The following is a 27,184-nucleotide window of genomic DNA, read 5'->3' on the forward strand; positions in this document are numbered from 1 at the left end:
CGAAGCAGCCATCATGTAAAGGAATGGTGAAAAGAGCTATAGTTACATGTTGGAGAACAAACCACACGAGCTGCGGTGCCAGTGACAGTGCTGCAGGTGGACATAGCCAGCCTGGGAGGAGAGATGAGAAACAGCGAAGACAAGAACCCGCGTTGTTTGTCAAAAGCAACCTGCAAAGCCACAGCCTGAGTGCAGCTGCTTCTTGCAAAGCTGTAAACTTGGTACAAGCACTTTTTGTCTTTCTAGTTATTTTCCAGCATCAGGCTAGATCATGGCTGAAGATGGAAGAGAGGAGTGCAAATGGAGAGCACCACACAGGCACCAAGCTTCACGGCTGCGCTGCTCAGATCCTGCAGTCACACCTGTGTGAGTGCCTGTGTTTCTGATGAAGAAATCCACTCTCCATAGTCTCCATAATCACGTAATCCTGGCTGTTCCCACACCAGCAATTTTTTCATAAAGAGGTACCTTGGCCACATTGGCTTGAAGCATGAGAGCGTTTAATTGAATATCTGATTTCTGGCAGTGTCCGATGTTGGCTGCTTCTGAAGAACTCTGAAATATGCTCAGTGACACATGCCACTGGGCAGCGACGTGCTTCGGAGGGGGATTGCTTCAAAGATAGCTGGGGCTCAACATGTTTGTGAGCAGACAGTATAAACAGTGTAATTATTGATCTGTCTTACTATGCAAGGGCCTTGACCTGGCATTTCCAAAAACTGAACACTCTGAGCACTCTCCTTGAGACAGCTAAGAAGAGCTAGATTTCCACAATTTCCTCAGCATCAAGCATCTTTTGGCTAGCCCCTCTGAAAATGAATGCACATGGAAATCTGTAAGCTAACAGTTCAACAAATTTGAAAAACAGCTAAGTAACCTTCCCCACCCCGGTAATGCCTTGGGATTATTTCTGTTTTGGCGAGTTGAACAGGAATATCGTTAAGTCTCATCCTTCGCTCAAGTTCTACCCCTCCTTGATTTTGTACTAAGGTAGGAAGTGCTCAGCAAGTGTTTCCTCACCATCCACCATTCGATACCTGCCTGCTCTAGTTCTGGATTTCACAGGCTGTTCTCTGTACAATCACGGAATCATCACAGAGTCATTGAACAGCTCAGGTTGGAGGGGACCTTAAAGATCATCCAACTTCACCCCCCCGCCATAGGCAGGGATGCCACCTACTAGATCAAGTTGGCCAAAGCCCCATCCAACCTGGCCTCCATCTTCCACCAAAATCTACAGCATGTTTTGTCTGATATACAAATATATATGTTTCTCTTTTTTTTCCATTATCTTTCTCAAGAGGAAACCAAACCAAACGCTATACTCAAAGCAGCTCTGGTTTTCTAAGCAGGATTAGGTTTCTACCCCCACGCTGCGACCAAGGGACTTGTGTGCTTTTTTCTTTCACGCAACTGCCTGCTGGCTTCCCACCACTGGCACACCTGCAGCTAATTCCCATCACATCCAGATGAGAGAGCAGCGAGTATTGTCCCTGACAGGGTTATTACTTTGTACTTAGGATGCTGAAACATTTAGAAAAAATATTCTGATTTCAGAGTTTATTCATATGGTACAACATCACTGTTCATCTTTAGTTACTTTGCTTCCACAAGCAACGCCACATTCTGCCATTAATCTCCTGTGACAGGGCTGTTCTGCTGCCCACGTTGATAGCATCTGTATGGAAGGAGGAACAGATGATCAAACCACACATAAATCAACTCCAGGACTGAAATTAAGAAGAGTCCCTTCAATGGAACTTTAAAGGCTTGGAAATAGTTGACATTTTTATAACGTACTGCTGATAAGACAAAAATCCCACAAAAGCTTCTCAGTGCAAGAGTATATGGAGGAATGCTGAAAATCGTAATGGACTGCTGGTTTAGAGCATCCATAAAGGATCCAGCTGCTGAGAGCCAAGGTACAAACGAAGAACTTTTTCTCCCAAAATACTTTTCAGTTTAGCAAATACTGTCTCCAACTTATCCAGATGCTGTAGACAAGCAGAGCAGGGTGAAAAATAGATTTTCTGTTTGATGCCAGTTCTATTAAAACAAACAAAAAAAAAAAACAAACAAAAAAAAAAAGGAAAAATAGTTAGAGAATGGAGCAAGCATTTTGTTTGGTTGCAACATTTTGGCTTCGAGCCTTTAAAAACATCCAAAATGAACCTGAAGGGTTTTGAAATAAAGTTGTGGCAAATCGGAAGATGTTGAAAGGAGTGCTTCAGCTGCTTTGAAGTTTGGGCACTTGTTTTTCTCTCTCTCTTTTTTTTTTCATATGAACAATTCGACTAAACTGACATTTAGGTTTCACAAAGTGACATTTTCTTTCCAAGAACACTTTTGGCCAAAAAAATGTCACTTCTCTGTGTAGCAAACAGATACAAAGAGTAAGCTCTCCAAATGACATTCCTTAGAACAGCTCCAACCCATCCTCAAAAGCAAAAATGAGATGCAAAATCCAAAATACACAACTTTAGTCAAAGTGAAGCGCACAAGGCAAAGTAAAGTAATGAAGAGAGCTTTATGCTCGCAGGAACTTCTGACTGCTGCCATCCACTTGCTGAGGTGCAGGTAGAAATACCACCATGCTCCAGGTGAATTTGAAATAAAGTGATGTAAAGATGAGTTCATAAAGCTCCTCACTCTCAGAAAAGAAGCTTTTCATTGCGAAGACATCAATGAGGAGGACTGCTGCCTGGCTGGGCAGAGCAGCCTCGGAGGTGAAGGCCAACCCCAGCCTGTCCCACGGCCTAGCAGGGCCGGGGTGGTGGGACAGGTTAACACGGCTGTCCCCTGGCTCAGGAATGGGACAAACCAGACAAGTCCCTGCCAAGGAGAGCCCCCAGGAGCCAGGTAAGTGCAGGACCGTGTGGCTCCTGGCCAGGTGTGGGTAGAGGTGAGGGCCAGCCCTGGTGACGCTCCCAGGGCTGCTGCACTCGGCTGGTGACATGCACCATGACATCCATCTCTGACGTAACAAGCCTGAAAGCAGCCACACAACTGTATTTGAAACTAAAGAGGAAAGTGCAAAGCTTTGAAGTCAGAAGGCGTATAATGAATTCAGCAAAACTTTGTATTTCAAAGCCGGTTCTATTTGCAGAAGCCATCTGCCCAGAGAAAAGCTTGAACACACACCTCTGACAGGAGTCAAAAGAGTGGAGGGAAACAGAGCTCGCCGAGGACGTTTCACATCACCTGTTCCCACAATATCTGAAATGTCACTTTGTAGTGCAGCAGCCTCCATCCTTATATCAATTACAACATTTACATCCAGCTCCCCCGAGGTCGCTGGCATTTGAAGCAACTGTCCAGTCCAGTAGCTCCCAGCACTTTCTAATGAGATATGCCAATAAGACGTCACTGCTTGTCCCTCCTAATGATAACTACGAGCTCTCTGGATCTTCCCCTTAAGCCACTGTCTCACTTATCCCCTTATTGAGATTTATTGATCTCCCTTCTCTCCCTTTCCCTGCACTCAGCCTCTAAGCCGTGTGCTGAGCTGCAACCCCAGAGATGGCTCCAGCCAGGAGGACAAGGGGTAGAGCAACATGTGGCCCTTTTCAGGAACCCTCAAGCCAGGTTATGGCACCAAGCAGAGGACACAAACCCACCCCTTGGGCTGAGCCAGCAGCTGAGGCAGCTTCTGCCACCACCACCACATCCCCAGGGCATCTGTCAGCTGCGCTGCTCTGCGGCGTGCAGCATGGGCGTACGTTTCTGCAGCAAGGCAAAAAAAAGAAGGATCGCGTAAAGCTCAGAACAAGTCTGTTTAAGAATTCCCTCTGATACCGCTAGCCTTTCATACAGCACATAAGAGCCATTAAAATTCTGTCTGATAACCAGCTTCCTGAGAGCACGAGAGCTGGGCGATAGCACGTCAGCGCCAGGCTCCACCAATATTTCTCCTGGCTGAAAACAGACCCTTAAGTAAGCCTGGAAGTCACCCGTGAAAAAAGCCCACATTGTAGACTTTGAGAACGAGTCTTGGCACCACGAGGAAGCGGAGAAGAGCAGAGGTCATTCCCATGGGAAAAGGATGAATCCTTCTCCCTGGGAGCTTGCATAAGCCATGAGGCAGAGCAGCCCAAGGGAGGCTGGTCACGGCCACGGCCCTAGCAGAGCCAGGAGCTGCATGGCTGATGTCCACCTACCTGTGGGGAGCTGCTCCCCGGGTCTCTCCCCAGCTCTGCCGCTGGTGTTTGCAGACCTTGAGGGATCATCGCTGTCTTTGACCCTAATGGAGACAAAAGCTATTGAGGAGAAGAGGGAGGCAGTAAGCAGGCAGAGAGAGACAGATATCATGGCTGTGTAAGCCCGGCTTTATTAGAAATCAGCTTAAAAACAGTTCCCTCTTACTCCTGAAATCTTGGCTGTCTTGTGAGGTTCACAGGACGCAGCCTGTTGTGAGCGTACACGGTCCCCACCACTGTAGTATTTCACTACATAATAACCTTTAATATATGTTGCTTTTAAACGTTCCTGCCAAAGAACTATTTCTTCATCCGTGCTAGTTTGCTCAATAAGTATCAGTCTTTGCTCACCTGGGCTCACCTTCCTGCCTTGCTGGTGCCACGGCAGCAGGTGAGAAATCAGCCCCTTGCCCCGTGGCAGCACGGCCCAGAGCCCTGCTAGGAAAGGCTCCGTAGCACGCTGTGGAAGGAAAATGTAATGAATTTTCCTGATGGCCTTGAGACAGAAGCTTTTGGCCCACCTTTGTATGCAGTTCTGTCAGTCCAAGAGGTTGGTTTTCTGTGTCTGTAGCTCTGGCTGAGTGCATGGACATGGATCATCCTGGCCGTGGCAGCAACTCAGAGCGATGCTTCAGAGCCCCTGGGCCATGCAGACACATGCTGAGGTCCCAAACACATCTATAACCCTGCAACAGAAACGAGATTGCTGCCACTGGAACCCAGTCCTATCTCTGATCTTACAACGCTAACAGTTAAAATAAAATAAACCCATTGGTAGGCCCAGAAGCAAATTCACACCAGATCCTTCCTGCATTACCACAGTATCCTAGCAGGAGCCCAGGCCCCACCTGAGCCATGGGTCACCTTCTGCAGCTGGTTTCTGCCAGGAGAAGCACACACAGGTACAATCTTCTCTACAAGATTTTGGTTCAGCTGCCTCCCCTGGCACGCATCTGTGCACCAGCACCACCCGTCTCGACTTGTAAGAGAAGGATACGGCCAATACCAGCGGCTGGATTTTTCCGTCCTTTCTTTTTAAAATGGCAACATTACACATGTTATGGGGGCATCCCAAATGGAGCATTTTTTGTTATTTTTCTTCTCCGATACGAACTGAATTGGCTGGTGGAGCAAGCTGCTGCCTAAGCCAGCGGTGAGTGGATTGCTAGGTTTCAATGCGCAGAGTTCGGCACTAGACATAGCCTGGGAAGAGATGCCTTTTGGTCCCCAAAGCGTATATGGCAGGATGGGAGAGGGAACAGGGGCATCAGAAGTTGGAAAAATTTCCAAACTAGAACAGCAGCAGCAACCCCTGGTTCAACACTCTGACCCCAGCCCATGATTGCAGGAGTGGAGGACATCCTCTTCCAGGAAGAAGGTGCCTCACCATGCAGCCCAAAATGATGGACGTGGCATCCAGGGTGCTTCCTCCCAAGGTGTTTTAAGTATATACAACAAGGAGTCAAGAAATTAAAGTAACAACAGCCAAATTATTTGCATTCCAGAAATATGCAACTGATGCTTTAATAACTATGGGCAGTACCTATGTGTCAGCATTTTGAAACTCAGATCATTTCTTTGTCAGACCAAGAGGAGGAGAAGGAGGCTGGTAAAGACAAGCTGAGTCCAGGCTGGGCACTGACGTGGGGGCTATTGCAGGCACCTAGCTCTGCCCTGCTCCAGGAGGTCTGAGAAAGCGGGAGCAGGGCTCTGCTCCAGCACAATCTGGCATTTAAATGGCACTCTGCTTTGAAGAGCGCCTGCGATAAAACAGCATCTTCTTGCTGAGAAGATGTGCTCCCAGCAAGGATCAGGGTCGTATCTGCTGATTTTAATGACAGAAAATGAGCTTGTGACATATTAGTGGTGCTATCATTGCAGAGCTAACGTGGCCAAGAGATAATTAATGGAAGATGTGTGGTTGAGCCTGTAAGTCGTACATTGGCTCTTGAAAAATAAACTGCACTCCCGATACAGTTTGGAAATCAAACCACGGCACTGTGAAAGAGATGCTTTACAATAGCAAGCGGCCTTCTGATAAAGTGATTTGAAAATTAAAAATGTTCTGAGTAAGTGTCTGTCTGCCAGTCTGTGCTGCTCTCTTCGGTGTTGTCCTAAATGCCCCCCAGTTTCCCCACCAAGTCTCAGCGTTATGTAGCTGGTGACTCCTGCTGACGCATGTTGATGCATTCGGCTGAACCACACGCTAGCACGAACCAGAGCTCACCATATTTCTGGCTGTAGAGCCAGAGTAAACATGGCCCTGCGCCCAGACAGTGCTGGCAGTGGCTGGAAAACCAAGACTGGGAGTCTAACAAGAGAACTGGGAAAAATCTGCTCCACTGAAGACACAGGGCAGGAGCCCTTCTGCCACCGCCCAGCACACTAAGAGTGTTCCCGCAGCCCTGTTTCAGTGTCAGGAGCAGACACTGAAGATCCCTTCCCTGGATCCTTCCTACTCCTCATAGCCACTCACAGACCATGTCCCCATTTCCTACCTATGCACAAGCATCAGGCAGAGCTGCCAAGGAACGAGGACTGTCCGACAGTTGTACTGCTCTGCCGCGGGCTCCCTGTGTGGCTTCATCACATCATGTCACAGTTTCTCCCCCAGAAAATCACCTCCTTACCTCCCAGGGGCCTGGGAGGATGAAAACAGCAACAAGCACAACGTGTGAAGTTATTACAGCCGTCAGTCCAGGCAGGCTGTCAGCTTTAGCACGCAGGATGCTGGCACGCGTGGTCCTGAGAGCATTCCCAGCAGCTGCCCTGTTGGGTGGACCATGCAGCATGGTCCTCTGGAGAAAGTGCCTTTGGGCTCAGGGCTGGACCACATCCTGACCATTTTCTGCCTCAGGGTGAGAAAGTAAACCTCTTCCACCAGGATTCTCCTTTCCTTCTAAGAAAAGCCAGCAAAGGACACCTCCGCTGCCCTGGAAATGAAGCAGAGGCTCGTGCCCTGCTGTGTGGCAGTCTCCTGATGGGAAGAAGCTGAGAAGCCGTACTGAGAGCCTCCGCTCCTCCCTCCCCGACAAAAGCAAAAGCTAGGTGTGGACAGATGCTGTCAAACTCTGCACCACATCAGCTCTTGCCACAAGTGCTCCCTTGCCTCAAACCACCCTGGGAGGAAGCACAGCGTAAACAGTCTGGTAAGATCTGTTCCAGACGCCTGCTGCGGCGCATCAGAAGATTAACATATTAACTCCAAAAAGCCCAGTAATTTTAAGCAAAGCTCTGTACATAAAGTGAAAGAAGCTTTGCAGGGATCAGCAGAGTTTGGTGCGGGGCAACCAGGGAAACCTGTTAACAGCAGACTCTGTGGATAATTGAGAAAATTATTCAACGCCGCTTCTGAAGGACTTTTGATTACAATATTGCCTGTGTCGGTAATACTTTTCTCCTACTCTTTTCAAATACACATGCACAATGGTTTGCTTATCCCTAGCTTTTGACTTACAATCAGACGAACATAGGCTCTGCTCCTTCTGGGGCTCCAGCTGAGCAGGGCAAGCCAAATAAGACACTGCAGGAAAGATCATGGGCAAACACATCCATCTGATGTAGGAGGTCATTATGTCTTTTTGCACATTAAGTACCCCACGCAACCAGGCACTGAAGTATTACTCGATGAAAGCGACAGCTCACAATTACACAAGCTGAACTAAAGGACCTGAGGCCGAGACCCCCCAGCGCATGGGCCAGCAGCAGGGAGTGAAGGTGGGAAGCGAGAGCCACGGGGAGCCCAGCGTAATGGGACCCAATGAAAGAAAGGGGACTGGCCTGATGCGCCATCCCGGGGCCTGGCAGACTTCTTCTAAGGACAGGTTGCACCATCTTGTCACCACGGCCAGGTGACCAGAGCAGTCTGCCCACAGCCAAATGCGTCTTCTGTGCAAAGGGAGGAAGAGGCGCACGCACAGCTCGTCCATTTATTCATGTGGAGAGAAAAGGGGCATGTCTGGGCCGTGCTTGTGCACCTGGCCTGGCCCACACCAGGGCCCCATCTCACCCCAGACACCACAGCCCCAGTCCTGGCACACATCTGCCCTCACCTTGCTCCTGAGCGGGATCACGTGAAGTGCCCACCTATGACAGCCACCTCCGTTTAAACACCCACAAACCAAACCAGCCGACCGTTCAGCAGCCCAGAGTCCCTGCCTTCCCCCAGGGTGGATATCTTTTGAAGCCAGCTATTCTCATTTTGCTGCCAACAGTCCACGCGCAAGCTGCTTGGTGAAGGTAGGCTGTCGCCCCAGTTCCGTCCTGTCCCCGTCTTTCACCCCTGCTTCACACGAGGAAGATGCATATTGCATTTCACATAAGCCCAGGCGTATGTGAGTGATTTTGTGTGACCAGCCACGTATAATTATCCTAGATGTAGGCCTATAAATGATTCATTAAGATCTGTATCAGCTGGTTATTTAATGTGTCCTGCTAATTAAAACTTTGTGATAAAGACAACTACAAGCTTTCTGTAATTATGCCTCTGGACAGCGCGATGCATTTCCAACTAGTATTTGCAGTCCTGGGTGTGTGTTGACACTTAAAGTTAGGGTAGAAAATATAGGTTAACTGCTGCTCTTAATTGCTCTTTGTGAATAAGGTTATTGTAGGATTTCATTGTACAACAGCCCGGTTCTTTTCTGCATAGTGCACATTACAGGCACCGTTAGGTGATGATGCACGTGCACTGCGTTATCCTTTGGTATGTACAAAGAGCCTGTGAAAACTCAAAAAGGCCATTTCACCTACAAGAAATGTGTCTGGCTTTCAATACTGCTCATTTGGAAAAAAAAATAAAAAGAAAAAGAAAAGGGGTCCAAAGTCATGATAGAGGAAACACAGCACATTTCACCCTACTGGCTCAAATGTGTCATTTCTTGTTCAAGCCAGAGATCCCATTAATCTCACCACAAGCTTCTTGAGTAAGGTCCACAAATCTGAGGTGACCATCAGCTGGACACATCGGTGTCAGCAGAAGAAAACACAGTGACTTGGGAAGCACATCAGACCCTGTTTCATTGGCCTAAAAAGGAACTATGTTAAGTTGGCTTCGATATAACTAAGCAGGTCTAACTCAGCTTGTTGCCAGTCTTGTTCTCTCAAAATACGGCTTCAAAAGGAATATGCCTATGTGTGAAATAGGCAGGGACTTTAAAATGTTTTCTTGCAATGGCTATCGATGTAATAAAATGTCAATAACGAATGATAAATGCTAAGTAAAAGAAGCTTTTCCTAAGCAGCTTATGCTAAGAACATAAATCTTCCCCCACTACCAAAAGTCTACATTAAGTGTAGTTCTTCTAATCTCGTCGGCAGCCTGGTATCACTGCCAGGATAAACATAAGATCAATCGCCTCGGTGGCTCTTCCACTGCAAGCTCTGCTTGGTTAATCACAATGGGAGATGACTGCCCTCGTGTCGACATTTGGCACCTCCTGGGAGGATACTCAGCTTGCTCCTGTTGTCACTGGAGCAGGGCATGTTTCACCCAGGGGAATGACTCAGGTGTAACTTGTTGGCTCTTGTTAGCCACAGAGCACTGCTTAAACCCTGAAGTCCGCATCCCATGGGAGCAATGCACTAATCTATTGTAATCTGTGGTTAACTTCTACAAACACTAATTTGAGAGAAGACACAATGAAAGCTATAGAACAGCCTCTCAAATGAATTTAAGTCCCCCAAATGTGACCTGGTATAGTGTGCACCACTGTGGACAGCACCAGTAACTCACCAGAGTCAGCAAAGCATGAAGTCATCTCCATGCCTACCCTAAACACTTTCTTCTCCCCATGTCTCTTTCTAGCTTCTCATATCCAGCCTCTTCCACATGGTGCTGCATCTTCAAAACCTACTGCAGGACAAAGCTAGAATGCAGTAGGTAAAGAAAGTCTTCAAATATAACTTAGTGTAAGTTAACATTTTTACAGACAGACTGACCTTGTGTCTGCAATAGCGTAAGGTAGTATCTAAAAATTTTGGCCACATCAAACAGCATGTCTCTTGTATAAGAAAATTAACAAAGCCCAGTTTCCTACAGATCTAGCCTTCCACCATCTTATGGTGGGTCCTCTGTTTCTTCTTAGCTACTCTCACAGTACTGTGGAGGTGATTACTCCACAGTCATTCCTATCTCAACTATTCCTTGGTGTGGGGTGAGGTCTGAGTTTTGAGTAAGGCTCTTTAGTGCCCCACAATAACAGACGTGGACCTGTGCATCTTCCTTGACGGTTCCTCAGGGGAGCACTCCCAGCACGGCCTTCTCTTCTGTGGGAGCATTTCACAGTGCTTCTCTATCCAGTGATCTACTTTAATTAAACTGATAGGAACTTAGCTACGTTTGGGACTCCTGCTTAGAGTTTATCAGAAGTGATTCAGACTGGTCAGCCTCAAATAAGGAGGTACAGACCAAGCAAGAGTTTCAGTCTAAAATCTCTCACGGGACAAAGAAGTTCACAAAGCAGGCCTCAGGCCTGTGTGTGCCAGCCCCAGCCTGTGATGGCTGAGATGACGCCAGCACATTGTTATCAGCTTATGGAGAGGGACTCTGGGCTCAGAAAACAGGGAGATAAAGCCGAAGCTGCCCATTAGCTCCTCAGCAAGCACCACCCTTGCTACTGTCTTTGAGGAACGTGGGATGCAGCATTAAAATTATGAGATTTTAAACTGAAAGTAAGCTCTACTCCATTTGCCATCAGTATACAAGCACACCAATATCTCCACACATGTCAGTGTCACACCTCAGACATCTTTGCTCTTCAGGAGCATCTCGCAGAAAAGCCCCACCGAGTAGTACTTCCCAGGTAATAAGGGAAATCAGGCAGCAGGCAGCCCACAAAGGGCTCATCTGTACGTGGCTCAGCCCTGTTTTTTCCCAGCTACCAGTATAGCTACTTCAGCGTAGTGCCCGGGACAGACAAAAATATTTCTATGGGGTGGTAAAATTCAGTCAAACTTACCATTCTGTAAAAATACTTGGAAAGACAGCTTATCCCTGTCAAGGTTCACACTTGAGCAGTATCGTAGGGCAGGAGCAGTAGGTGTAGGTGAGGCTTGGCATTAACAGCAGATACAGATGTGTGCAGAGATGGAGTTCAAACAGGCTATACTGTCCCCGGGCCCAGCAAGCATCCTTTTGCATGAAACAGGAACAACAGCAGTGGGAACACCTAAAGCATAAAGGACAAGGAGGGGAAAAGCCTACTTGCTACCTCACATGGACCCTAAACTAGTCTTGGAGCCACATGCAGTGTGAGCAGGGCAGAAGGAAAAGCCTAGAGCCACTTGCTGCGTCCCTTGCTTGGTAAGCAACTCCGTGCCACAAATTTGAGAGTGGCTGCGCCTTTCTGCTTGCTTATTGTTTGGGTGTAGCAGCACTGATGGAGAGGGCACAAATTCCCATTGCAAAAGCTATTTCACTGAATAGCAGAGGCACTTGTGCAAAGGAAACAGGAAACACAGATTCCCACTTGCTCTGCAGTACTTCGCTGTGGCCTTTGAGTGACATCATCCTGGCATTCTCTTCCAAAAGCAGGTGGTTGCAGGCATTGACTGAGGGTAGGAAATGAGTTTTCACCTCCCTGAAAAGATATGGAAACAGAACAGGATTACATGTCTTACTCAAGGGCCAGAAGGAAAAATGGGGTCAAATCCGGAATTAGAGTGAATGTGCTCCAACAAGATGCTCCAAGCTCTAGGCTTGCATGCTGCCTAGCACAATGTGGCCGTAATCCTGCTGAGGCCCCCGGGCAGCACAGCCGTATGCATCAGCATGAGCTTCTAATCCCAGCCCAATGCCCAACCCAGTAGGCACTGCCTGACTCACAGAAAGGATTAGCCGGCAGAGTGTAAACAATAGTTGCGGGAGTCACTGTGCCCATTGCACAATCGTTTTGTGCTGACTGCACAGAAATTCCTGAGAAAATTAGGATGTTTTGGTGAGACATAACTGAGATTTTCAAATACAAATAATGGGTATTCTCACTCTTTGACCCTAGGGATAGCCCATTAATATCATTGCACACCATTCCCAAATCTGAGTCAAGCAGATTAGCAAGGATTGGAACTCACATTTGTACCACGAGGCAATAAAAACAAACTACTTACAAGATGATCCTCTGAAGCATCCGGACCATGTCTACCTTTTCCCATGAACCCGTCCTACTTTCTTTCATCATAAACTGCTTCCGTCACAAGGCAGAACATGTGGGAGAAGAAGGGAGTGTTTGGGAAAAATCAGCAGAAATTAGAAAAATTAACATTTCTTTACGAGAACGAGAAAATTGGATATCAAATTGATGTTTTTCTGTTAAAACACATGCTACTAGCCTAGAATTCAATTCCAGGAATAGCTAAGGGCTGGCATGTAAGAGAGAGTCAGAATTGCTTGAGTTACCGTAACTCAAGAGGAACTCGTCTGAGGACAGCCAGCTTGGCTCCGCCACCAGCAGCCACTTCACAGACCACACTCAGTCTAATCACTGCAGTTTCATGGGGCTTGGGCCTCGCCGTTCACTTCCCAACAGAGCTGCATAAACCACCTCCAGCTCAAGTTAGAGGGGGACATATTAAATACAAGTTGACCAGGGACAGTCTTCAGGTTATGCCTCAATTTAGTGAAGAAAAAAAAAACACGGGGTCCTGTTGTTGTTATTTAATTTCCTTTCGTATTCAGCCTTTTATAATTTGTGATGGTTTCAGCTAATTTGCCTCTAATTTCACCACCCTTTCCATAAGAAAAACAAGATATATTATAATAAATCAGACCTAAAGCTTGCCAGTCTGGATGCATTGGTAGAGGAGACGAAATAAGCTCTCACAAAGAAGGGTTACTGCTAACCTTGTCAGCAAGCACAAAGAAAACCAAGGGGAGTTACACGTGCTAATTTTGTTATCTTTCCGAGGCTTGTCATCTCAAAAACCCTCAGGCATATTTTGAGACCCTCCCTCTCTGTCAGGTGCAAATAGGAAGCGTGGTCAGCATGTGTTCCTCAGATCCACAGCAATAACAATGAAATCACAATTATGATAAATGGTGATCAATGATAAAATAATGGTAGAAGGAGCAGGAGCAGGAGCTTCTGCCTGCCCACCTGCCTTTCACGCACCACCGCAGCGAGCATCTGTGATGGGCACCCAGCTCCCCTGGTGGGACCAAATCCTTTCTTTCTGTCCAGGCAGGGCACATGCTCCCGCACAGCTGAAGTCGAAAGAGCATTTGCTATTGACTTCCTAAATGAAAGGGGTTTCAGTGTGAGGGGCTGGGCCCTGACAAGGAGCCCTTTAAGCTTTGTGCGCTGGCAGAGCTGATGGCAGCAATGGGCACTTTGTTGGTCACGTAGTTGGGGTTGTCGTTTTGCACGAGCAGCCTCTGATCTGGGGACAACCCATGAACAGCGAGGAAGATATTAAATCAGATAAGCACTGCCAAGGCATTAGAGGGAAGGGAGGATAGCAGTGGCCTCTCTGGGAAAACTCTCCCAGTAGTCCTGAGAGAGAACCAGTTTAACTAATGTGGTGAGCTATCAAACTGCGAACGCCGCTCACAGCTACAATGTGCTGAAGTGAATATCCCTTTTGGAGGAATGATCCGACTTACTCTTCTCTTTCAGCTGCAGTTTTCAGCTTGCCCACATGCTCACAAGACAACCTTCATGTAGATGTGTAGTCTTGGTGGTTTTCTAATCACAGGGGCTGAACATAAGAGAGGCGTATGCCAACTTAGGGCCTATATTTGTATCCACTTACCTTTTGCAGAGCAGACTAAACAACTAGAGAAACACCAGATCAAGCAGTTGTTGCTGGATCCATGTGCTGGCTCCCCTTGACCCAAGGCAAATCCTGCTTTCTGTGAGGCCAGTGCAAAGTCTCCCATCGGATTTGAGTACAGCCGACTACACACAGGTTAACAAGGACACCAAAAGGAAACAAACCCTGGGGTTGTTCATAAAGATCTGGAAGCAACGTGCCTGAAATAGAGTAATTCAGTCTGCATAAGCATCCCTCACGCATACAGACTGTTTTCATAAACATAACAGCAGTGGAACAATAAAGAAATTTTGTCATTAACTGCAAGATCTAGGCATTACTTTGGTGTACCTCGTACTAGGCCCGGCAATGATCCAGTCACGTATGGAAGCAGGGAGGTTGCTGCTTACGGGTACTGCTGCCCCTGACATGAGGCATGCTTTGACTATTGAATACCGGAGCATCCTACAATCCACTGATTTTCTAGGTAGTGGAGTAGGAGGCTGTAACTGACTGAGTAGCTATTTATTCCCTTAACCCTCTTCCTTTCCCTGCATCTTATTTCCAGGTGGGCAATAATCTAGATTACCTTTGTGATTACTAGAGTATCTTTGCAATGTAATAATAATAATAATAATAACAACAACAACAACAACAGTCCATACCTGTTCAGTAAAGCAGAAGAAATCTTTAGAAACAAAACAGGGCCCAATGCTGAGAAAAGACTAATGATCAGCTCTGATTACAAGGCTACAGAAAGTCAAAAAATGTGAAATAAGATTCCAAAAGACAGTTATTGAGCAATGCACAAGAAGAAGACAAGCTCAAAGGCTTTGCCAGTTCACCACATGAGGAAATTCCTTCCTATCCTAAGCATAGCCAGGGATTCAGCAGCATGTCCGGGAGCAAATATCATGAGTTGATCTAGCTTGTTTTTATCCAGGCGTGACATTGGCACTCAGAAGATGATGCTGGGTTTTGATCTTGCCTTTTAATAGTTACACAAGGAACGTCCTACGGCAAAAAATTCCTAACGCTGATCAACCTTTTAGGGCAAAAGCCATACTTTCCAAGTGTTTGATCTAAATTCGGTTATTTTTTAATTTCCAGGAGTAGCCTTTTGTTTTCATGTTGATACTTAGTTCACATAGTTTCCTGTGCAGGTCCTGAAGATCTCCTGAAGACATGTCAAACTCTGCATAGAAGCCTAAGGCCCGATAGGGGTTAATGCATTTAAGCTGTGAAAACACGTTTCTGTAAGTAAGCGGTAGCAGAGCTCTGTAGAAATCTTGAATCTGCAGTAATTTCACATACAAGGAATGCCTTGTGGTTCTTGATGGAGTCAGGTTGCTCTTGTAATTTCCCTCCCTGGGGTGGTGGCGGCTGCTCGCCGGGAGGGCAGGCCGCGTGGGGCCGTCACCAGAGACACCTCGTGGGAAGGCGCCGAGCGCAGCGGGGTTTGAGGAGTGCAACTGGAGTCAGGGATATTCAGCACTACAAAGGATCCCGATCCTTTAAAATGCTTTTCGCTGTTGCAGGCCAAAATAATTAAAAATTCAGGGCATACCATGTTTGTGTACTGATGTCTCGCATGTCCAGACGCTTTACGCTAAGCCCTCCTAACAGCCGTATAAACCGTTCCTAGTCTGTTTTGGCAAGCTGGCCTGATGATTCCTGCTTCTGATTAAAAGTGTTTCCTTCCCCACCCGCTGAATCCATCCTCCAGTCAAGCCGTGGCACTGAAGCGAAAAACAGCAGACCCAGGGGGGTCATTTTCAGTCACCAGGCCTGGCCGCCCAGCGGTACATGGCACAGGGAGACTGGAGCAGCAGCAGCCCTCCTTGCAGTTCATTACGCAGCCGGGCAGGGCTTTTTTGTGTAACGTAGCTTCTCCCAAACCAAAGCTATGCTAAGGTGTAGTCCAAGGGAGACAGTCCAAAACAGCATTTTGAGGTAAAGCACTACAGACGTTGCAATTATCCCAAAACTAAGCATTATACATTCAGAATGAAAGAGGCACCGAGAAATAATGCAAGCCTGGCTGAGCTTGGAAATAAATACTTACTGCAGCCAAAGCAACTCGCCTTTTCTTTAAGGTGATTCATTATCAGAACCTTAAAACTATAATAAAAGTACAGGCATGGAAGTGCAGAGTGCGGTAATCTGGTTATCTTACAACAATTTAAGGTTTAAGGTCTAAAAATGATAAAAGCAGAATCTGAACATGAGACAGTAAGACAAAATAACATTACCCTACAATATAGTTGCAACAAGATTTGACAAACCTCCTCCCGTCTTCTCCTTCTCTATTGCCCAAGATAATGTATAAATATTTTTCTAGTTAAAGAATGAGATATCCTGGTGCAATGTGGGGAGAGATCAGACTCTGATTAAGTCCTGAGGAGACCAAAAAAAGGGAATGGGTGAAAGAGGAAGTCTGCTTCTCTATATCTTTTATTCTGTTCTTGATCATAAATTTAAGACCATAAACTTTTTATAAGTATCAAATCCCCCATTACATGAGCTATCTAAAAAATGTGATAGGTGGAAAGCAGAGTGCAAAGATGCAAAGCCTCTGCATTTTACGTCAAGAGCAAAAAAAAAAAAAAAATGAGAGCCCTGCTTTTGTGTGCTTACCCATTGTTACAACTGGTGTATGCCTGTCATCCCAATTTGGGATCTGCAAGCAAAAATGCAAAGTCTCTCATTGCATTTGTTATAACTCTTCACCGAGGTGTCCAAAGGGAGGCAGGGAGCCGTGCACAGAGTTGTGTAAGGAGCTGGTAGCAGAGAGGAGAAAATGCAACCCTTCATGGCTGCATTAGCTCCGTGGCAAGCAGCAGCACAGGAAGGGAGAGGCAAGGGAAGCATTGGTACCTGAATTGCAAGAGTGCATGTAAGAGTATTTCTTTCCAAGTCTTCAGTGCAACCTGCAGCAGCAGCTCCTTAAAACCAGACGTGATGGAAGAGGCACAGCTCCCTTGCTGTTTTGCCTTCTAGCCAAAGGTCAGCTTGCACCGAGCTTCTGTCCTTCCTGACACACTCACTAGTCACCAAACCTGATAGAGCAGGGAGCAAGAAGGAAATCAATGGACAAAAAGGCTGATCATGCATCTGTAACAACATGGTTCACATTGGTGATGCTGAATCCTCCTGCTGCATGTCTACTCAGTCTCCCATGAGACCGCCATATCATATTTAGGATGCTGTCCAATTTCAGCTTACCTTCTTTTCATTTTGCAGAGCAGTGGAATTTAAGATCTGGAAGTGCTGCAGAGCTAGTACACTGCAAATAGCAACCAGCGTCTTTCTGCATCACTGTACCCCTGGAGCTCAGCCACAGGACAAATCCTTCCCCACCTATGGATTTATCTAATCGCTTTTCTCTGTTCAGAGAGGAATTATGTGCTAAAATACAAAGATACTGTTCCAATCCTGTGCATAATCCTGGTCTCTCAGACACTTTTCTGACCAGCATCATCCGATGCACGACCCTCAGGCTCCCCACAATGAGAAGCCCTTAGGTGTTTCCATGCAGTTTTACTACCCAGGGAGCACCAGGTAGGACAGTACAGACTTTTAGACCTTCCTAAACAAACCTATTTGCTCACAGATTACAGCAAGGAGGTATGCAGCCACCTGCCTGCATCTCTGTCCCCCCAGGTAGCTGTGCTGCCAGCAGGTCCCACGAACCTGGCAGGAAACCCAGAGACTCCAGGTCACCTACTTTTGCCTCTTGTTCTAGAGATCACCTGCTCCTTAGCAGAGGCATTTCTCTGTAAGGCAGTCTGTGGCACTTCTGCCTGCTCCCCTAGAACTAGGATTTTCCGTGTGACAGAGCCATTTGGAGGCAAAGACTACCAGTGGCTGCCAGGGCGGGGTGCCACAAGGTTGATGTGCCTTCCACGTCTAAGACTGAGCTGGTTTCCTGCCTCCAAAAACCTCATGATATTCACCAGAACAGAAATGAATTCACAGGCTGCTGCTCGCGTTCTCAAAACTCTCGCTGTCTTTCCAATTTAGGAAATGGAAAATAGAGAGTTCTCAGAATCTGCCTTCCCTATGTAGGGTGGGCATCGTACAAGTTGTACCTTACCGGCTTGGGCTTTAAAACCTTTATTTGTCTAAGCTGAAACCACAGCACTGTTTTCCATGCGTACCGTGTAAGTGCAGCTCCTGGTCAAAGACGAATTCCCATCAGGCTCCCCCTGTTCTTGCTGCGGGTACCCAGCTGGGACCATGCACAGAGCGCACGCAAGGCAAGTACCAAGCAGTGGAGAAGCCTTGTGAAGGAAAAGCGAATCTCCTGTTTATATTTCGAGCTAGTATTTCCTGTAAGCTGTGATGTTACAAAGTCAGGCACGTACAGTATTATAAAGACGTTTCTCCTTGCCCCTTTGTACACCGCTTGACAGAAGCAAGACAGAGTTTCTGACAGATGCTGATGAGATGAGCTATCTGGTTACAGAGTTGAAATATTTGGAAAGGACACAAGATGTAGCAGAATCTATTGCCGTTGTGGAAAGGGGATTTAATTTCTGAACTATCCACACGTGGCAATGAACAACCTTGTCTCTGCCCTCTGGTGACAGCCTGCAGGCACCATGCAATTATGATTAAAGCCCTTTATTGTTTTTGTCCCAGATTAGATTAAGTTGGTATTTAAAGATACAATTTTCTCATTGCATTGTCACGCCAGGATAGAGACATGGCTGTCTGTGCACGCTTACTGGGCAGCAAAAGGAAATCTGAATGCTTTGAGGTAAACACAGCTGGCATAACTCCTGATTTCCAGGAAGAGCTGGAGAAGTAATTACAATCTTTCTCGATTATTACTATTGATATTAATTCTTCATTTTCAGTCTAACCAGGAAAACAGCTTAAATGAGTTCTTACAGCTGCTACAGACAAGGCAGGGAAGAGAAAGCCACTGCGATGTGTTTCTAGTAGGACCTGCAGCAGCAGCAGGGCTCCCCCTCCTCGGCCACACCAAGGTCAGCGCCCCTGCTCCCAAAGTCAGCCCCGCCTGAGCCACCTTGGTCCGGAGATGTTCATGAACCAGCGAGCTGATTCACCTGGGACCAGTTCCCACTGCTGTCCTCAGGAGAGCTCACGAGCACCGTGGTGGTGCCCGTCCTCACAAGGCAGCCCTCTGCTTGGGAGGCTGGTGGAGGCGGGGGTGCTGTGTGGAGGAGGACAGGGAAAGCTCATCATCCAGATGTAGGGGTCTGGGATGAAGATAGCTAAAGACAAAACACACCTCCAACCCTCCTCTTACACCCAGGTCATGGCCTACACAAGGATCGTTGAGCTATGCACTCCATCACATAAAACAATATGACAACTATTACTATTAACATTACTATGATTTTACACAAGCAGTAGCTCACCTGATGGCTGTAATGACACTGTGCACAGGCACACAAACCCCGGTGGCTCAGTGACACTGTAAGTGACCCAAAGATACAGAGCAACCACCTTTTTGGCTAGCAGCATCTCCTCACGACAATGACATCTTTGGCCTAGGCATCGCATGGGCTCTCCAAATAGATCCTCATTTATCTTGTGATGTTTTTATCCAGTTGACATCAGTCTCTGGTGAACCTTGCATTTTTTGCTGCTGGTTCCAACTCATCACTTCAAAGGTCAGCATTATTTTGTCTCACAAGCCAATTCTACTAATCTCTTTACACTCCACTTCAATCACTTTAGCGCAACAGTTTGCACATCTGTTCTGGCAGCTGTCAGGCAGCAGGGGAAGGCGTGTGGACTCCCCTGTGAGAGCAGCAGTGACACCTTTCCCTTTTTGCCCAGCACTGCTGTCCTTCATTGGACACCCTGGTGGGGTCAGGCTGGGCTCCGTGCCTTCCTCAGCCGAGCTCCCCCATCATCTCTCAATGCCTCATCCCTTGGCACAGAAAGCCTTCGCTTTCCCCAGCCCAGAGAGAGGGCAGGAATGGGCTCCAGCCTGGGTTTCCATGCTGTGAAATACGTAGCCACCTGCAGGAACAGGGCCTGAAGCCAACAGCCCCACCTCTCCTTGCCTTAGATGTAAGACCACCTCCACCCACAGCTCTGGGGACCAGCCCCGATGCCACCACCAACGTGCAGGGCTCCCCAGGGTGCCCTATCTTAACATGATATCCCCTATCTTAATGCCCTTTCTTAACATGCCACAATTACAGTAAATAAAGGCAACTGTTAATAATACAGATATTTGCAACCTAATATTTTTCAACATCACCTGCACCCAAAGTCTGGGTTTTATCATATGGAGAGTGAGGTATCTGCGCTACTCTGCTGTGAGTACTCACTGTAAGAGATTGGAGACGCACAATAATTTTGTTAAACAGACAAACATACAGAGTGGTGAGGCACTGGCACAGAGAAGCTGTGGATGCCCCATCCCTGGAGGTGTTCAAGGCCAGGTTGGATGGGGCTTTGGGCAACCTGGGCTAGTGGGAGGTGTCCCTGCCCATGGCAGGGGGTTGGAACTGGGTGGTCTACAAGGTCCTTTCCAACCCAAACCATTCTCTGATTCCACGATTCTGTACAACTATTTTTACCTCCAAGCTAATTAGCTCTAGGATATACTTCAAATTCTGGGGAAAATAAATAAATAAATAAATAAATAAATAAATCCTGGTTTCTGTTCAGTAAATATTGCAATGTTTGTAGAAGACAAATTGTGTTTTTTCATACAAAAATATTGTGAATTCCAGCTTTATGTACAAAGCAGAACTCAGTTATAATGACAGCATCATGAAGTAAGGCAAGGCAAAAGAGCGTTAAAAATAAATAATAATGGCTTCCAATAGTTTGGGTAAAAAACACACATCTCATTAGCTGGATTCCAGTACTAAGAAGCAGATGGGTCCAAGTGAGAGACAAACCTAAGAAATGCCACCAGAGCGAGAAAAGGATGAAAAAGAGCAATGCATGAGCACTCGCCAGTGTCTAACACTCCCAGCTTTAAGTGAAAGGACCAAAGGTGACGCCAAATTGCTAACTGCCCACACATCTTCAGCGATATGGGCATGAAGGAAAGGAGAAACAGGTAGGGAGGTTGAGGCGGCAAGACAAGGAGCACCAGCCTGGAACTGAAAGTGCAAAGGAGACATTTTAACGAGTTCCATTTAAACCCTCCTTCATAACCTGAGAGGCAATAAACGGCTTGCAGGGATTTCTCCAGCCTATTGATTATTAAGAAAGGCCCAAGGGACTCTGCCTGCTGTCTTACAGCAGGTTTACTAGGGAGTCTCCTACACATCACCCAGGAGGAATACTCCTGATTTATCTCATTAAGCGTGGTCAGTCAGCTCCCCGATTTTTTTATTTATTTTTTTCCTGCGTGGATCCAGAAGGAAGCCTGGAGAATTGAAAATCACAGCTTTTTACCGTGAAGGCACACAAAAAAAAAATGACAGAATCCATTTTCAGTGTGTTATTTATCAAAGTCAATGGGAGTTTTGCCAGCGGTCACAATGGTGCCATGCAACAAGGACGGCACACGCTCAGCCAGTGAACTACAGACCAGAGGAACAGAGGAGCCACAGGCTTGTTGCTTGTGGGACTAGAAGCACTGAAGTATGTTATATCAGAACAGCTTTTCCCAACATTACAGGTTTGCTCTGCCTTGTGTGGGCTGTTGCCTAGAGTCAGCACCAAAACATCTCTGGGGCCATAGTACTTCTGACCCCACATCCAGGTAAGGTTTTGCTCGCTCTCCTAAATACCAGGTGATCCCTGCTGCTCTCCCTGCCTCCCTCTCCCCCTCATCCCTTGCCTCCTATATTTACAGGAGAAGTTCCCCAAGGCAGAGATGCCTTTGACACGTGGTGGTGCAATAGTGCTCCCAGCAGGGCCCAGCTTCACATGGAGCTCAGACGTGCTGGGACACAAAAGGATCCCAATGATCCCAATTTGAAGTGATGCAGGGAGAGACCTGCAGCCCGCTCATTCATCCTACTGGGACCACCACTCTCTTGCAGCCAGGCACTTTAATACCTACTGCAAAGAGCTAAATGGGTCCCTCAGCCTGTGCTGCAGCCTGGGTATAGCTGCATGGGATGCATTCCCATGAGTAGGGCATGTTTGCTTGTTTAAAAAAAAAATTAAACATTTCATTGACCCGTTCAATGGCACATCTGGAAACTCTGATTTAGGAAGTGGGTTTGTGCCATTTTTAAACAGAAAAAATACTTCAGCTGCTCATGAGATGCTGAGAGTTGTATCACATATGCAGAAAATCTGTCAAGTCCCCATAGAAGAGATGGGTAAGTGTGGCTCTACATTTATTTTTTAAGGCACTTGAGAATGTGGTTTCATAACAGGCATTGCTGAGAATCTGCAGCTCTCACAAAGGGAGCTGGAAATGTAAGCACAATCAGCAATCTTAGAAGATCCTCTCTGACATGCTCAGGAAATAAAGGCCCCACAGCCCCTGCAGAGTAAAACCCCTGAAAAATCTAGTTGTAGAGAAGCGTTTCATTCATAGGCAGACCATGCAGCTTCTCTCCCTTTCTGGGCTCTGGGAAAAGCTTTCTTTTGACTTGCCCGAGATTTTCCTTGTACTTCTTCAGCATTCACATGATGAGCTCCCACCCATGTGCAGACCTATCCACGTGGTTGGCCACCCTGAGCACAGCCTGGGGCCTTCTAATTATTTTTTAACAATCTAACCAAAGACCTGACAGCAAAAAAAAAAAAAAAAAAAAAAGTGACTTCTGAATAAGAACATCCAGAGATTTAGTGCACCTAAAAATATTAATTTCATAGCTTTGGCGGATTTGTCCTAATAACCACTTGTCTGCTCTCAGGTCCCTCCACTCCTTTCGGGTGCTTCCACTGCCCCCCTGGTGTAAAATACCACCACGACAGCAAGCTTCTGGGGCAAGGAAGAGGAGAAACACCCTCCGCAGGGGTCACAGACCCTTCTGGGTGCCACGCCAAGTCCCCGGTGCACCAAGCCCACGCAGCCCCTTCGAGGGGACGGCTGCCACGAGCAGCACCACAGCAGGGACCCCCGCCGGGGTTGTTCCCGGCTCTCCCCTCCCACTCACGTTCTCCCAGCCCTTCTTTTTTATTCTTCTGACTTAATTGGGCACGCTCCAGATGGCACACACCTGCACATAGCCGCGCTAATTACGCTGCACAAATAAATGCCTCATCCAGAGAAAATAAAGGAGGAAGAAATTAGCTAATCACCCTCCCTGGCTGTATCGCTGAGGTGTTTTACAAACATGCAGCCCACTCCATAAACCAAGAGCACACATTCACGGCTGCTGCCTTCTCTTGGCTGGTGCCACACCAGGGCACGTGCCAGGAGCCTCTGGTACCAGCACACGAGCTCCGAGGCAGACCCGAGCCCTTCCCTGTGTCCTGCTGCAGGCACACACAAGCACAACGTCCCCGGAAATGTCCCCAAGCTCCTGGAGAGACACTGAATAAAGTCACCCGCCCGTGAGCTGGAGGCCCCAAGCAGCCTTTTGGGATGTTCTGAGCTTCCCGGGCAGCAAAACCCTCCTTCTCCTCCTCCTGAACTTCACCTAGACAAGCTTCCGCCAGAGGAAGACCATCTCCCTGTTATTCAGGGTGAGACAGGGATGTGAACAACCAGTGTCAAAACCAGCCCATGGATGGCTTCCCCGCTCCCTGGGCTGTCTGATGAATGCCCCCATTTCTCAATATTCTAGAGAAACCTCCCCAAATTGCTTGTAGCTTGCCGTACCCTAGAAAAAAGTGAACCCAGCTGCTCCTACCAGAGCTGGCGCACAAGGCTGCTGGCATTTGAAAAGTGTTTCAAGGCAGAGCCTGCCCCGCAGCGCTGGGTGGCCCCATTGCCAGCTGGCTTTGTGTCCCTCCTGGGGAAACGCAGCCTCTTTCCCTGCCCCTTTCTCTCGACGTTTGGCACCCAGACCCAGTACAGACAGCAGTATTGATGTAACGTGTCCTCTGAAGGGCTACGAGGCGGCCTGTGGAGGAGGAAGAACAGTGAAGCAGAAATGTGGCACAATGGACCCAATTTTGCACTACCAAAATTCTAACTTTGTCTCTCTAACTTGTTCTGGGAAAAAAATACAGAAATCTAGCTTTGCTTTTCAAAGGGAGAAAAGAGAAAAAAGTGTGTGTTTTCAGCCATTCCCCACTCCCGCCAGGCTGAAACCAGGCCCACCCAAAGATCCTGAGGCACTGAGGAGAGTGAGCCACTCCTGGACGTGGGCCTTGGGGTCCGCACGGCAGACCTGTTGGGGCTGCTCTTCGGCAGGCTGCTGCTGAAACAGGCTCCCCAGGAGCTCAGGGCTCAAAGCAGAGCCCCAAAACTGTGGCACAAGTGACGGATGGAAACGAACCCATGAGAGCTGGGACAGCCAGCTGCCTGGCAGGGCGCGTGCGGTGCCGGGCACGTGTCAGAAACCTGCTTTTGTCAAAAAACAGGGCAGTGGCGCTGGCATAAGCTCAGGCATTTCTCCTTTCCAAGGGCACCTGCTCTGGAAGCAGCGTCCGATTGCTAACATACAGGAGATCAAACAAGAGCAAAAGTGAGGAAAAAAAGATGAAAAAAAACCAATCCTGGCAGGTTTAGAGATAAAGCGTGATGATACACACACACACTTTAATTAGTTCCTCCTCTGAAAGTGGGAAAAGGCCTCACTCAAAAAGATAACTTGCTTTAAAAAAAATAAAGTGTTACTTATTGTTGTTGTGGGTTTTTTATTTTTTTTCCACCCTATATTTCAAGGATGCTCTCTAAAGAACCAAGTGCTGTAAGAGAGCCTTTGACTTTTTTTTTTTTCTCTCTCTGTCCTTGCCTTCCACAGCTGGGAGAAAAATCTAAAGGGCCTTAAATGAGTTTAAATATGAAAGACAAAAAAAAAAAGGCTTTGAAAATGAGCAATGAAGGAACACTCTGTGTTTGAACTCCACACAGAAAATTAAAATCAAGGGAGAGCAGAGCTGAAACTGTAGAGCATCAAATTTTTATACATACATGTATATGTATTTCGATCAGAGGACTCAATGTCTGACTGCTTTCAATGGGACTTTTGTAAGGATGGAAGAACAGGGCTCTGTCTGACCACAGCTCTGTGCTCTGTCTGCTATCTCCAGTCCCCAAATTCTGCTCCGGACAGGGGCAGGACGCAGACCTCCCCAGCAGAGGGGTGACAAGAGGGGACAGCAGGGCTGCAGCTCCCTTCTGCTCCCACCGTGCCCCACAAACGGCCCCAGTTCAGTGGGGAACAGCAGGCATGCTCCACAGGTGTTTGCAAATATATACAGCCTGCTCCTCCTGTCCACTGAGGGCCTCGAAGCATGGCCCATTGCTGTGTATTTGAGCATGAGGGTGCACATGGTGCACGCTGCAGCCACGGTGAGGCAGCCCCCTTTGGTGTCGAGGAAAATAATCTACAGGCAAGGAGGCTGGCCCATAATCCAAGGGAACAGATCAAGTTTCCTAGTCACGCAACGGCAGAGGAAGGCAATTCTTGCCACTTCTACTACCGTGGTTTCTAGGAGCAGCAAGGAGGATGATAGAATCACATAATTATCTAGGTTAGGAAAGACCTTCAAGATCATCAAGTCCAACCGTCAGCCTGACCTACAGCGTCCCATCACTAAACCACATCCAGGGTGACTGGAAAGAGTCTGTTTAAATTCACCTACCAGCTGGAGAGGGGAGAAGGTTGCTGGAGCTTCAGCCAGGGAGTGTTGGTTTCCTCGATGCCACATACTGGTCTCCAGGGGCACAGCCACAACTGTGCAATCACAAAATGTGTTTTTTTCTTCTTCCCATTTCTGCTCCAGAACTCCCCAGTCTTGGACAAACCTCCCACGCGCCTCTGTGTCCCAGCTTCTCTGCCTGGGAATAGGAATGAGCACAGCTACTCACCTGTGTGAGCTGCATGGTGTGGATGCTCAGTGCTTAGATGAAGTATTTTTTCCCCCCTCTCCTCCTGTGAACACAATTTTCCTCCTACATGGGTTAACTTTGAGAGAGAGCAAGAGCTGTTTTCCATCCTGGTATCTTCTCCAGCTGCAGGGAGCACACAGCGGTGCCATTTGCTTTGGACAGGAAGAATTTTAGTGTCCACCAGAGCACATGGACCCAGCTTCTGCCTGCTGCCCCACTGCTCTGAGAACGGGATCGCTTGGCAGAGTGATTACAGCCACAGGGCATCGCCGGAGAGATTAACTCTGGAATAAAAGCTAAGTGATGGAGGGAGGCAGAGACACAGGCGTTAGCCTCTGTTTGCTAATGCCGACAGCTCTCAGGGTGGGAGAGGAACAGCAGAAATCTCCCGTTAAACATTTAGCTCAACAGGTTTACATAAGGTGACATACACGGAGGCGTTTTTTGCATGGCGGGCATTATTGGCAGAGCTGGGTTTTTAAGCAATGCTTTCCCAGTGCATTCTTCTTGCCAAAAGAATATTTAGGGAAATTGTGCAAGCGCAAGGGATACGTCATACACATACAGAGATGAACGTTTTTTCTTCCTTGTAAAGAATGGTTTGTTCCTCTTTTTATAAGGTATTACTAGAGGAGAACCTACTTCTGGTGCTCAGATGCAGCTTCTCAGTTTCCTTACACACACTCAGATCTTAGCTGATGCAAACCAGCATGTTTATACAAAAGGAAAAGCAAGCCTGTGGTGGTTTTCTGCTGTTGATTTTTGTGCCTTTGTGGTTGGGCCTCTTTGAGATAGCAAGATACAAATGTAGGAAGGAAGCTTTTTCTGTTGTCGGGTTAAAAATGCACGGTCATAGAAAGACAGTTCTCACTGAGTACTCACATTTTCTATAGTAGCCACAGTCATAGAGAAGGTTAGTGGGAATGCCAAAAGAGACTGATCAGCTCCTGAAAGAGGGGAGAGATTAGGCATTACTGTGAATTAAATGTAGTAATGTTATTAGGTAAGATTTGATGGAAGTCAGCAGGCTGAGATCTTTTCAAGTAATAAGCGTTTTCGCTGTGCATGTATTGCACCAGGAAAGTAAACCCCAGTACCAACAGCCCCCGCAGGCTGCTTGCTCCTGCTGTTATAGCACTGCACTAAAGGACGCAAAAGGCAGACAAATTAGCCCCACCACCTCCTGTCCACACCAGCCGCCTCCCAGCTCTGGGCAGCGGGGCCTGATCCTGCTGCAGCAAAAACAGCCTCTGGTCACTCAGAAAAGCCCTCACGAGGTGGGTTTGCCATGGCCACCTGAGGCACCTTTACTTCTCACGTCTGAGCCCTG

General features: G+C 47.4%; 1 long non-coding RNA gene across 1 annotated transcript in view; it reads right to left on the reverse strand.

Annotated features, from left to right (window-relative positions):
- Window positions 1–1,585: 1,585 nt before the first annotated feature.
- Window positions 1,586–27,184, reverse strand: part of LOC310894431 — a 38,387-nt gene continuing 12,788 nt past the window's right edge. Inside the window, exons 5-13 of the long non-coding RNA XR_014579901.1 lie at window positions 25,608–26,801; window positions 16,821–17,002; window positions 13,944–14,164; window positions 12,303–12,376; window positions 11,156–11,776; window positions 4,718–4,882; window positions 4,158–4,240; window positions 3,618–3,723; window positions 1,586–2,046 (exon numbers count right to left, since the gene is read on the reverse strand). This is a non-coding gene — a long non-coding RNA (uncharacterized lncRNA). The remainder of the gene's footprint in view (window positions 2,047–3,617; window positions 3,724–4,157; window positions 4,241–4,717; window positions 4,883–11,155; window positions 11,777–12,302; window positions 12,377–13,943; window positions 14,165–16,820; window positions 17,003–25,607; window positions 26,802–27,184) is intronic.

This window comes from Anser anser, assembly GCF_964211835.1.
Source record: "Anser anser genome assembly, chromosome: 1".
NCBI classification, from domain to species: Eukaryota; Metazoa; Chordata; class Aves; order Anseriformes; family Anatidae; genus Anser; species Anser anser.